Genomic DNA, 13,001 nt, shown 5'->3' with positions numbered 1-13,001 from the left:
ATTATTCTGGTTGTGATCTTATATCACAAATGAATGGTTAAAGGTTCTGATCAGAATTCTTTTTTTAAAAAAAATGAATTTATCAACTAGGAATAAAGTGATCAGGTCATTTGGTTCATAAATGAAGAGAACCATTAACAGAAGGGCAAATCTATTTTGTGGAAATCCTATTGAGACAAGAACTGAAGAGATCGGGAGGGGGGGGGGAGATGGTAGGAAGCGATGCTGGTAAATCTTACATGCCAGAGAGCATTTGAAAGTGAAAGTCACCAGAAATGACTGAAAGCAGAGAAAAGATGCTGCATTAGCATTCGCTCTCTGAGGGTGTGATTTATATGAAGTGGAGATTTGTATGAAGTGGAGCCTTTGATGTGAGAGAGAAATCATGGAGAGCTTATTGGCTATGAAAGATTCGCAAAAGAAAAAGTAATGGTAAACTAGCAAACTTCCATTCGGCTCTTCCAAGTTACAGTTTGAGAAGTAATGCTTGATCATGTCTTATAAATAATTTCATGAATAAGCATCAAAATTCCGCTAACCTAGAAAGGCTGTTTTCAAAGGATAGTGTCACTTCCAGGTATTTGCCATAGAACAAACCACCAATTTACTGAATTGTAGAGGGACGTGGCAGCTCAGTAGCTAAGACACTGAGCTTGTTGATCAGAAAGGTCGGCAGTTTGGTGATTCGTAGTGCCGCGTAATGGAGTGAGCTCCCATCCCAGCTTCTGCCAACCTAGCAGTTCGAAAGCATGTATAAATGCAAGTAGAAAAATAGGAACCACCCTTGGTGGGAATGTAACAGTGTTCTGTGCACCTTTGGCATTTTGTCATACCAGCCACATGACCATGGAAACGTCTTTGGACAGCGCTGGCTCTCTGGCTTTGAAACGGAGATGAGCACCGCCCCCTAGAGTTGGGAACGACTAGCACATATGTGTGAGGGGAACTTTTACCTTTAGAGGGACAGAGGCTATCAATAGGGACTTACATAGAAGATTTATCTGCTGGGCAGTGTGCCATTTTTGGCTAGCTAATCATGAAACCATTTACATGAGTCCTGACTCGGTCTGTATTATGTATTTATTTAATATATTTAGAGGAGAATCATATCCCTATTTACCTGGCAATAACTTGAATTGAAATTCATAGAATTTACTTTGTAGCTATGTATGAACAAAATTGTTATGAATCGGCTAAATTCTAAAGATGGCTTATAGAAATTATTGTTGATTACATGTTAAAAATAAAGGTATTCATGTAGATTTCTTGTAGTTATTAAGAAGGATAAAAAGCACTTTGTCTTATCAATATAAGGGAGATAATCCTAAAATCCTGTCTTGACTTCTTTATTTTTTGAGAGAAAAAATTTCTTCAGATATAAACAGTGAAACATTTCAATGATGTACTTTTTAAAACAGCTATTACAGTATATACTCTCTGTAAAATTGCTTAAGCTCAACGGAAGATTATTGCAAAGAGCTATCCCATTGAGATAACCAGTTTGGTTTGACTTTGCAAGGATAAACATGTCAGGTTTTGGTAGCAATGTTTTCCTTAGGTTGATAAGATATCAAATAGCATGTTTGGAGTACCAGAAAAATAAATCCATTATCAATCATGCGGCAGGAAATTGCATTATTTATAGATATCCTGTCAAGCGGAATGCACAATGGAACTTTGAAATAAGTAAAAGTGAAAGCAGATACTACCTGAATTATGTAACTGCATCTGGTATACAGCACCTGGTGTATCTGGGGCATAATGGATTCTATAATATGTGTCATTGATGTTGGATAGAACTGGAATGGATGCCTTGGAAATCAGCTAGTGGACTTGAGGTCCAGAATTGCAACTAGACTAAGTCTAATGGATGTGCATTTTTTTAGCATACCTCTTTTATTTGAGTAAATATTTGAGGGGCTCTTACAAGGATGAGGAGGGTCAAACTATTTTTCAAGACAAGAAAACAATGGTTAGAAACTAATCAAGGAGAGATGCTAGTCTAGAAGGTTTGGCTAATCTAGAGAAAAGAAGGACTGGGGGGGGGGTATGATAGCAGTCTTCCAGGATTTGAGAGGTTGCCACAAGGAGGATGGGGTCAATTTATTTTCCAAAGCACCAGAAGGCAGGACAAGAAACAACGGATGGAAACTAATCAAGGAGAGATGCAACCTGGAATTAAGCAGAAACTTCTTAACTGAGAATAATTAGCCAGTGGAACAGCTTGCCTTCAGAGGTTGTGGATACTTCATCATGGATATTTTTAAGAAGAGAATGGACAGTCACTTGTCTGAAATGCTATAGGGCCACCTGCTTTAACAGGGGGCTGGACTAGAAGACCTCCAAGGTCCCTTCCAGGTCTATTCTGATTGATTACTGGAGGCTTTCAAAAAGAAACTGGACAACCATTTGTTTGAAATGCAATAGGATCTCCTGCTTGAGCATGAATTTCGATTAGAAGACTTCCAAGGTCCCTTCCAACTCTATTGTTCTATGTTCTAAGTTTCTCTTGGATGACTGTCAGATATGGAGGAAATGCCTGAATATTTTTCTTGGGGCTAAGAAACATTTGTTGAGTGTTCTTTTCTTTCCTTCTATATTTTCCAAGATTATGGACTTCTTAAGATATCTAGATCTACACATCACTTCCTCAAAATATGATAATTTGAGCTTTGTCATTTGTGCTTCAAGTAAAAATCTCTGATTCTTGACTTGTTCTAGGATCCATTTGTGTTTTCGTATCATGAGCATTGTATTCTCAGGAGGTTTTTTCAAACACCAACATTTAAAAGCATCAATACCACATCCATTTGATTCCCTTGGTAAAATAGCGGAGTGATTTACCATTTCCTTTCACCAGGCATTGCCAAGAAAATCACATGGATCAACAATATAAAATGATTGACAGCATAGTGACAAATGATTGTGGAATGGTTACACTAAGAATGGATAACCATGCTGCTGAGGAACAGCTGTCGACACTAAACTCATTCTCATCCTCCAAAATCATCTTGTATCACTGCTGCTTTCTATAAAGGTCTGGTTTGAGCAGTTGGGCAGTTGGGATGACCTTTATGGTTTGGATGGTCCTTACTTGTGCCTTGTAGGAGTCCCTTCCCCCCACAATGAGATAACATAGGACGGTGATGGTGAACCTTTTCGGCACCAAAAGTGCCAAAAAGAGAGTGCGCCCGTACACATGCTCATCTGGGCCACAAACCAGAAGACAAGCTGCCCAGGGGGCATGTGCGCACTTGGAAATGAACTTCTGGTTTCTGGCGCACGCATGAGCACTGGCCAGCTAGTCTTCCAGTTACTGGCAAGCATGCATGAACGACAATCAGCTGGCTGCCCACATTAGAAAATTGAAGATCATTTTCCAGTTTCTTCTAGCTTCTGGCACTGCCATATGCACAAAGGCCAGCTGATTGTTGCATCAGAAACCCGGAAAAGGAACAGTCACACGTGCCAAGCAACATGGCTCCACATGCCACTTCGTGCACGCATGCCATAGTATCACCATCACGGACATAGGATGACTTAAGGGTGCTCACCTTATAGCAAATGCTTCCATCTTATGATTCATGATTCAAATTGATTTAATTTACCTTTATTATTTTAATTAATTTTTGAGAGGGAATCAGACTACCACAATCTATGTTATTTCTGTTTACAACCTACGCATATCTTATTCAGCTTGAGATCTCTTGACAATTGCTGCCTATGTTTGCCTAAAGTATATAATGTAGCATATTTGTTTAATCCTAATAATACTCTTTTTTTCATTAATGTTCCTTTTCCAGTTCAATAACGTGCTAAAGAAAGGAACACAGGATTATGAGATGTTTTTTCGTGGCTATGACAGCAGTTAACTAAATAACAACAATTTCCTAGAGTTGGAAAAAAATGCTAATTATTTGAGCTTGTAAAGAAATCTTCAATTGCAAAGCAAATACAGAATTCTGTGAAAGCTGTCTAATTAAACAATTTGCAATAATTGCAGCAAGAATATACCTAATATGCATGATAGCAATAGCCATGGTAATAACATTTTGTAAAACAAATTAAACTGTTATTTATTATTGTATACATGTAGCAGTTTAGCATGCTTATAATAGTTGACCAAATAAAGAAAATGTGGTGCAATTTATCAAAAAGAAGAAATAATATTATAAAATTACAATTAGGTTATTTAATACCAATGAATAATATAAGCCCATGTACACTATATAATATGGGACACAGTGGCTAAGACGCTGAGCTCGTTGATCAGAAAGGTTGGCAGTTTGCTGGTTTGAATCCCTAGCACCGCATAACCAAGTGAGGTCCTGTTACTTGTCCCAGCTTCTGCCAACCTAGCAGTTCTAAAGCATGTAAAAATGCAAGTAGAAAAATAGGAACTACCTTTGATGGGAAGATAACAGCATTCTGTGTGCCTTTGGTGTTTAGTCATGCTGGCCACATGACCACAGAGACATCTTCAGACAGTGCTGGTTTTTTGGCTTTGAAATGTAGATGAACACTGCCCCCTAGAGTTGGAAACGACCAGCACATATGTATGAGGAGAACCTTTACCTTTAGAGTGTATAAAGAGGATCACTTGTGGCCGCCTTATGATATAATTATCCTTCCCCAGTCCTGGGTGTCTTGAGGCAACTCATTAGTCCTGAATGTTGGTTGCCCAGACGGGAAACGTGGAGATTCATCGTTGAATACTTGGATGTTTAAGAAAGAAAACAATTACTGCTTTTGAGCCAGGTATCACTTACAAGTATAGATTAGGTGAAACCAGGCTCAGAAACAGTAACTGTGAGAGAGACCTTGGAGTCTTAGTGGAAGATCACTTAAATATGAGCCAGCAGTGTGCTGCAGCAGCCAGAAAAGCTAATATAATCATTGATTGTATAAACAGAAGCATAGAATCAAAACCATGTGAAGTATTAACACCACTTTATAAAGCCTTAGTAAGGCCACACCAGGAATACGGCATCGAGTTTTGGTCATTACAGAAAAGATGTTGAAACTTTGGAAAAAGTGCAGAGAAGAGCAGCTAAGATGATTTTAAAGGCTTGGCAACAAAAAGGTATGAAGATCAGTTTCAGGAATTGGATCTGTCTAGTCTAGAGAAAAGAAGGACTAGGGTGACATGATACCAGTATTTCAGTATTTAAGGGGGTGCCACAAGGAAGAGGGGGTCAAGTTACTTTCCAAAGCACCAGAAGGCAAGACATGAAACAATGGATGGAAACTAATCAAGGAGAGAAGCAACCTGGAATTAAGGAGAAACTTCTTGACAGTGGGGATAATTAACCGGTGGAATAACTTGCCTCCCAAAGTTATGGGTGATCTAACATTGGAGATTTTTAAGAAGAGACTGGACAGCCACTTATCTTCATTGGTATAGGGCCTCCTGATTGATCAGGGGGTTGGACTAGAAGACCTCCAAGGTCCCTTCTAACTCTATTCTGTTTCTTTTTAAAGGCTAAAATGATGACCCTATGTAATCCCTGAGCACATTCATAAGAGGAACGGAATGCAACTTGTCTTTTCAAAATACAGTATTTTAATTTATGTGCTTCTTTTTTCTTTGCAAAACTGCTTCCTCATAATATTTCCAACTGAATTGTAGTACTGGCAGTGTAGTGCAGTTAAATTAAAGTTTCTTTTCCTGAAAGAGGACAAAAAAGTCAATTGGCCCAAAAGTAGTAGTCAGCTCTCAAAAATGAAATGTTTCACTGCAAAGTTTAATGTGTTTGGGGGGGGGGGGTGAGAAGCAAATAATCTAATATAGAGATAATCCCTTGTGTACAGTATATTTTACAGCTAGTCTTCCTTTCAGCTAAAAAAATATCAATATATAGGCAGTCATAAAGCATGACTTACTGCCCTTAACTCTGACCAAAATAAATCTTTCAGAGAATGCTGTCTGAGGACCCTGAAAACTATTGTATTTTCATTATCTTTTTTTATTTATAATGTAATAATAATGAGCTTTCATTTCATGCTTGCCTTTCATAATATTTTGAGGGGAAAACTTGTCATTATAGATGCAAAATTGGAAAGCCCTCAACATAACACTATTGTTCTCCAGACCTTACATAAGATAATTTGGTTCAAATTGCTTTGGCATTTATAATGAGACTAAAACTGTTGCAAAAAAATATTACACTTATTAAACAATTTTGTTATTCCCCTAACCAATCAAAATATTTGTTTGGAAATTAATTACATAATTATATACACACTTAACACATGAGACATGCTCTAATACACTCTTCCTCAAACTTTAACATGTGTGGACTTCAATTCCCTGGGGAATTCTGGAAATTGAAGTCCATGTATTTTTAAAATTGCCAAGTATGAGAAATATTGCTCTAAGAGAAAACGCCAACTCTTAACTACCTAACTTATAATTTGGCATCTGGCAGTTTGGATGAACCTATTCACTTTCCACGAATGTTCTGCTTCTCTCATCATTGCTTTACGTTCAAGCTTCTGCTTCACTGTTGGTTTTAATAGCTAAATCTACAACAACTTGCCACAGCCAATTCACTACAGCCATCTCACCAAGGCCAATTTGCCCTAGCCAACTCACCATGGCCAACTCACCATGGCCAACTCACCATGGCCAACTCACCATGGCCAATTTAGCCTAGCCAATTCACCATGGCCAACTCACCAAGGCCAATTTAGCCTAGCCAATTCACCATGGTCAACTCACCATGGCCAACTCACCATGGCCAACTCACCATGGCCAATTTAGTCTAGCCAATTCACCATGGCCAACTCACCATGGCCAACTCACCATGGCCAACTCACCATGGCCAATTTGCCACAGGACAGCTAGCTGCAGGACAATTCAACAATTCAATTTAATCATTTAAAATAGTTAAATACGTTTTAATTTTTGTCATTCCTTTGGCCTCCTTTCTTTAATGATTCTATTCCACTATTTCTTCAATATTAGTGTAGCTCTAATATTGTAGTCCCGTGACAAGTTTTTTTGTTGTGAATTGGCCATGGAAAATGATCCCATGGCTAGTTGGCCACAGTGAGTTAGCCATGACAGGTTGGGGTGGCAAGTTGTCTGATTCCAGCTAAATAAATGGAAGTTCTAACTTTTTTTTGGGGGGGGGGATGGATTGAACAAAATGTAAAGGCCTAGCAGTCATTTTTGCCAATGGCAACACATTTGAAACAGGTGCTCCAACAGCTTTCGTCATTTGATGTCCCTCAAAAATTAAAAGCTCATAATGTATTGGAGGAATCTAACCTGCTTGCTTTTATATATACATGCAGAGGAAAAACAATAAACAATAACAATAAGCAGGGTCAGGCGATCTGAGGAGATGACTTGGTCATTTTTTGAGGAAGGGAAACATGCAATATGATTATGGTATTGGATTAAACTAGGGAAGATGTAAGTTCAAATGAATTCTCATCTATGGTGCTCACTGGGTGGCTTTTGGCCAGTCACTATTTTTCAGTCTATCCCACAAGCTGCTATTTGGAAGGCAAACTTCAATGATGTATTTTCTGCCTTTGAGCTCTTGGAGACAAGATGGGATTTAAATCAATTGAACAAACAAACTAATAAATAAATCTGTGGCTTGCCAGTGGCAGGATTCCTGTCTCGAAAATCCTTGCATGATGAGTCAGCTCTTTTTAGACTCAGTGGGTGTTGTCAGCATGAAGAAGAGCATCAAGGAGGCAGGTTAGCACTCTGCACTCCCGCAGCATCTCCATGTACTTATAAATAAACACTGGAAGCATCTTTCAGTTGTTGCTTGTGTGCTATTAATCACACCAGGGAAGAAGCATCTGCAGGCCTGAGTGCTCACTACAAGCTCTTTTATTCTGCATTGTCTATAGAACACTGGAGGTAGAACAACATACTGGAGGGAAAATTCCAGACCAACTGTGGATAGGGATTCTTCATAGCATCCAGAAAATCTGGTGCATTTCCCCACAATATGGGATTGCACACTTAAGTAAAGTTATCAATTGAATTATCCAAGCAATAAAAAATTACTAGACCCAAGGATGGAGCCATAATCTAAACTAGCCCATGAAAACATTTGTTCCAAAATATTATACAGATGGGTTTCATCTTTTTTTAAAAAAAAATGGAATAAGAGGTGTTCACTCTGTAAGTTAAAAAGCTTGGCAATCATTAAATATGTAAACCTAGATTTTAATATGACAAAGAAATTAGTCAAATAAATATTTTCCTGCATATTCTTTCTCAAATAAGAATAACATTAACATAATTGCTTATATCTCAAAGCAGTAGAATCTCGGTTATAATTAAAGTCCCACCTCAAAAAAATATTTCAACATAGACTTAGCCCTTCATAATATTGTATGCACAACTAAAACTCTCGTCTGTTTCTACCCTTCACTTAGCCCAAACATGCAATATGTCATAACCATTTTCAAATCAAGTTATTTCAAATCTGCTAACTTAATTACTGTATGAAATAAATCAGGGCCCATTACTACCACAGCACTGAAATTTCAGGAATCTCCAGGTGACTTTTATTCACAAAACTGCAGCCACTTCAGTGTCTCCATGATCATGTGAATATAGTTTTCTACCTTTCCTGCCAGCTTCCCACAAGCAAAGGCAATGGGGAAGCCAGAGGAAATCAGAAATTGCTCCTGCTGCTTTTTTACATGTCCATGGTAATTCTGTTTATCTGTTTACATAAGTAAAGATTGACTTATTATTGATGTTATTTATTATTATTGATGTGCTTCTACAATTAGTTTTTATTTATGATATATACTCTTCTTAGATGGTCACAAAAATCCTTCAACATTGGGCTAAAAAATAATATGGTCAGCCTAAAATTTAATGTTATTCTGTTCACATCACACTGCCCTAACTTCTTCTCAAAGGATGACTCAACAGATTGTAAGTTGTCTAGTAATAATAAAAAAAATGATCCACCTTCGAACCACTGTTTCTATGCCTACTTTTCCTCTGACTGTGGCCATTATCAATACCGATATGTCCCTTGATATAATGGTAAGGTGACCAACCGTCCTCCTTTAGGGAGGACAGTCCTTCTTTTGTAAGTTCTGTCCTCCCTCGAAAAGTGTCCTCCTACATGTCCTCCTTTTCGATATTTGAAGACTAATCTATGCGCGTTATGTGACGTATTTGTATTTGACATGACAATTCGTCATGACTCGGTATAGTGCGGTATAAGACGCGATTATGAGACGCATGCGCTCCGCATGGGAGACCTTGAGAGAGAGCGCCGCATGCAAGTGGCTTTGTTTGCTTCTTACCGAAACACAACACGGCACATACGCACGCAGTAGACTCACGGCACGTTGGCAATTGAATGACTCACGGTAATTATTTCTTTCTCAGTGAATATTCAATTATACAGAGGTAAGTACAATTCACGTTTTATTAAACAGTTTTTAATGGTGTTTTTTTTTACTTCATCGCAAGTATATTGAACAGATATTGAATCTTGTGTTGAATTTTTATCTAAAGAAATATAGACATTAAAATAGACGACAATAGTCTCTTTGAAGAAATTAGAAGACTGAATGTATATTTAAATTCTGAAAAATTAATACAATGGGAAAATCAACATGTTGAAATTGATAAAAGATGGGTGGATATTTTCAGCCATTTCAAAAATGAACATATTCCATGTGATTAATTTATTTATACTTGTTCAATTTACGTTGTGCTGCCCTGGAACTAATGCAGCAGTTGAAAGAGTTTTTTTCAATTGCCAATGATTTTTCGACAAGTGAGAAATCGAGATTGAATTGTGATACTCTAGCTGCAGCACTTGCCGTAAAATTCAATATGAAGGATATTTCTTGTTCAGATATTTCCAATATATTGTTAGAAGATGATACATTGACAAAAAATATTAATTCAATGGAAAAGTACTCATTTAAATAATAATTAACAGGCATGTAAGCATAATTACAATATAAAATGTTGCAAATGTTTTTATTATGCATATATCATATTTTAGTGTATTATTGTTGCAATGAATAAAATATTTCTTTTATTTACGATATATTTTTTCCAATTTATTTGTCCTCCTTTTCATTGTAAAAAAGTTGGTCACCTTAATAATGGTGGTATGAATTTATTTCAGAACAGTCCAAAACCAGCATTTCCTCTGGCATTACTGTAGCTGTTGAAACATGTTTTCCCACCATTTTCCCTCAGTCTCACTGGGTGTATCGGAGAGCTAGAAATGCTTCCCTATAATTCTTGGCTTACAAATTATTAATGAAACTCTGGGAACATGCAGCCCCTTTCCCTGCACTTCTCCAGAGAGCAGCTGGAATTGTTTTGGAAAAGGAAAACAACAATTGCATCTAACAGGGGAGGCAGAGAAAGCATCAGTTGTGAGGAAAGATAAAAATAATTTTCAGGGCTCTGTGTAATATTTGTGATTTGCAGATTATTTTGCCAGTAAAGCCCTTGAGTGGAAGGGGAAAGACACATTCCTGAGGTGATTAACAAGGATGATAAGAAAAGCGAGCCGGTAGCCTGAGGTGATACAGCATATAAATCGATACAGAGCCAACCCATAGAGTACCTTCTTAAAAATCTAGCCAGAAAGATTTGGTTTTCTCGCAGCAACATAGCACTAAGCAATCTATAGATTTTAACTGATAAAGTGCTTTTTTATTTAATTATTTTATTTTTATATCATCTCTGTACCACTATACTTCCTATTGACTCACAGTTGATAACTTGTGTATTTGGTGGTCCTGATAAGATCTTGCATAGAGCCACCATGGTGCAGTGGTTAGAATGCAGTATTGCAGGCTAATTCTGCCAATTGCCAGAAGTTCGATACTCAACTTTCCGTCTTTCTGAGGTCGGTAAAATGAGGAGTCAGATTTTTTTTTGTTAGGGGAGGGGGAATATGTTGACTATTTTAAACCACTTAGAGAGGGCTGTAAAGCACCGCGAAGCGGTATGTAAGTCTTAAGTGCTATTGCAAAATGTCACCCTCCTTTTCTATTAAGTTGCACTTTGCCTGAAATGAAGCGGAACTACTTGAAAGTGGGAGCAAGCCATCAGATGGAAGGAGAAGCCATCTGTGATGTTTTAACATAGGAATATGCTTTAAGAGGTGTTCAAGTGATCAGTTAGTAGGCAATGAAGAATGGGGGTGTATGGTTTTATGGTAGTACAAGCATAGCTCAAGTTACAACAGTTCATTTAGTGACAAAGTTACAATGGCACTGAAAAAAGGGACTTATGACCATTTTTCACACTTAAGACTATTGCAGCCTCCCCCATGGTCACATGATTTACATTTGGATGCTTGATAGCTGGTTTAGATTTAGGATGGTTGCAGTGTCCCAGGGTCATGTGAATGCTTTTTGCAACCTTCTGACAAGCAAAGTCAATGGGGAAGCCAGATTCACTTAACAACCGTGTTACTAATTTAACAACTTCATTGATTCACTTAACAAATGTGGCAAGAAAAGTCGTAAAATGGGGCAAAACTCACTTAACCAATTTCTCACTTAACAATATAAATTTTGGCCTCAGTGGTGGTCGTAAGTTGAGGACTACCTGTACTTTGTCCCATCCCAGCTAGTTAGGTTCTAGAACACGCAGGCCTCCTGTACTTTCCTCTTTTCAGTGTCCCCTTTCCTCACATCAAGAAAGAGGATTTATTTTCTTATGATGAAAAGTCATTTTTATTAAAAAGAAACATTGCATCAATATTTAGAACAGAATAACAGAGTTTGAAGAGACCTTTGAGGTCTTCCAGTCCAACTCCCTGCTTCGGCAGGAAACCATGATACCATTTTAGACAAATGGTTATTCAATCTCTTCTTAAAAACTTCCACTGTTGGAGCAATCACAACTTCTGGAAGCAAGTTGTTCCGTTGATTAATTGTTCTAATTATCAGGGAATTCAGGGATAGGTTTCTGCTGGCATTACTGCTGGTTCAGTGCATGTGCGATTTGCTCCATGCCTGTGTGTAGTTGCATGCACAGAACATTTAAAATGTCAAAAAAAACCATCCCAAAACAAAACCCCATGCTGTAGCAACTGGGGAACCGGTTCAGAGGCATGGCGAGCCTGTTGTTCCTACTGGTTCAGTGACCCAGTCACAATTTTCACTACCGGTTCACCTGAACCGTTGCGAATCAGCAACAACCCACCTCTGAGGGAATTTCTCCTTAGTTGTAGGTTGCTTCTCTCCTTTGATTAGTTTCCACCCATTGCTTCTTGTCCTGCCCTCCGGTGCTTTGGAGAATAGCTTGACTCCCTCTTCTTTGTGGCAGCCCCTGAGATATTGGAACCCTGCTATCATGTCACCCCTAGCCCAGTGACATGCGGTGAGGTTTATGGCTGGTGAGGCTGGTGACGTTATCAGGAAGGCGGGGAATGCATATTGCAGTCGCGAGGAGCGCGCAAAGTCCAGCAGAGGCAGGAAGGTTCTCGTCGTTCCCCAGTCGCTTTCATGCCTTCGTCACCCGGGAGCGCCGACAACATTTCTGCCTCCGCCTTCCGCAGCTCCCGGGCACGCCCGGACGGATGTATATAATATTATAATTATATAATATATATACTATACTATACTAGTATACTATTATATACTATTATTTCATGAAGAGAGGTGAGGCTCTGCCTCCCTTGCCTCCCCTGACCGCATGTCCCTGCCCTAGCCTTTCTTTTCATTAAACTAGGTAAGCCCAATTCCAGCAACCGTTCTTTATATGTTTAGATACATATTTATGGAGGTGCCTTCGAAGCATCTTACATGATGAAACAAAATCCAAAAAGATTAACAAAAAAGAATGAAACTTCAGTTGACAGCAGTGCTGAGTTGTAGGAGCTCTGCCATATGAACAGCCTCGTTCTTTCTGCTTCTCAGCCTGCAAAAGTGAAGCATCACCTTATTCCAGCCTGTGGCAATATTCACCAAGGGCTTTTTTCACACGGCAGCCTAAAGCTGCTTAACTCCCAGGGGCAAACCAGGGA

General features: G+C 38.5%; 1 protein-coding gene across 3 annotated transcripts in view; it reads left to right on the top strand.

Moving 5' to 3' along the window:
- Positions 1 to 13,001, top strand: part of TCERG1L (transcription elongation regulator 1 like) — a 210,997-nt gene that overhangs the window by 29,996 nt on the left and 168,000 nt on the right. The window lies entirely within an intron of this gene.

Source organism: Natrix helvetica, assembly GCF_964273705.1.
Source record: "Natrix helvetica genome assembly, chromosome: 5".
Taxonomy (NCBI): domain Eukaryota; kingdom Metazoa; phylum Chordata; class Lepidosauria; order Squamata; family Natricidae; genus Natrix; species Natrix helvetica.
The sequence above is the reverse complement of the archived record's forward strand: the minus strand, read 5'-3'. Positions and strand labels throughout refer to the sequence as shown.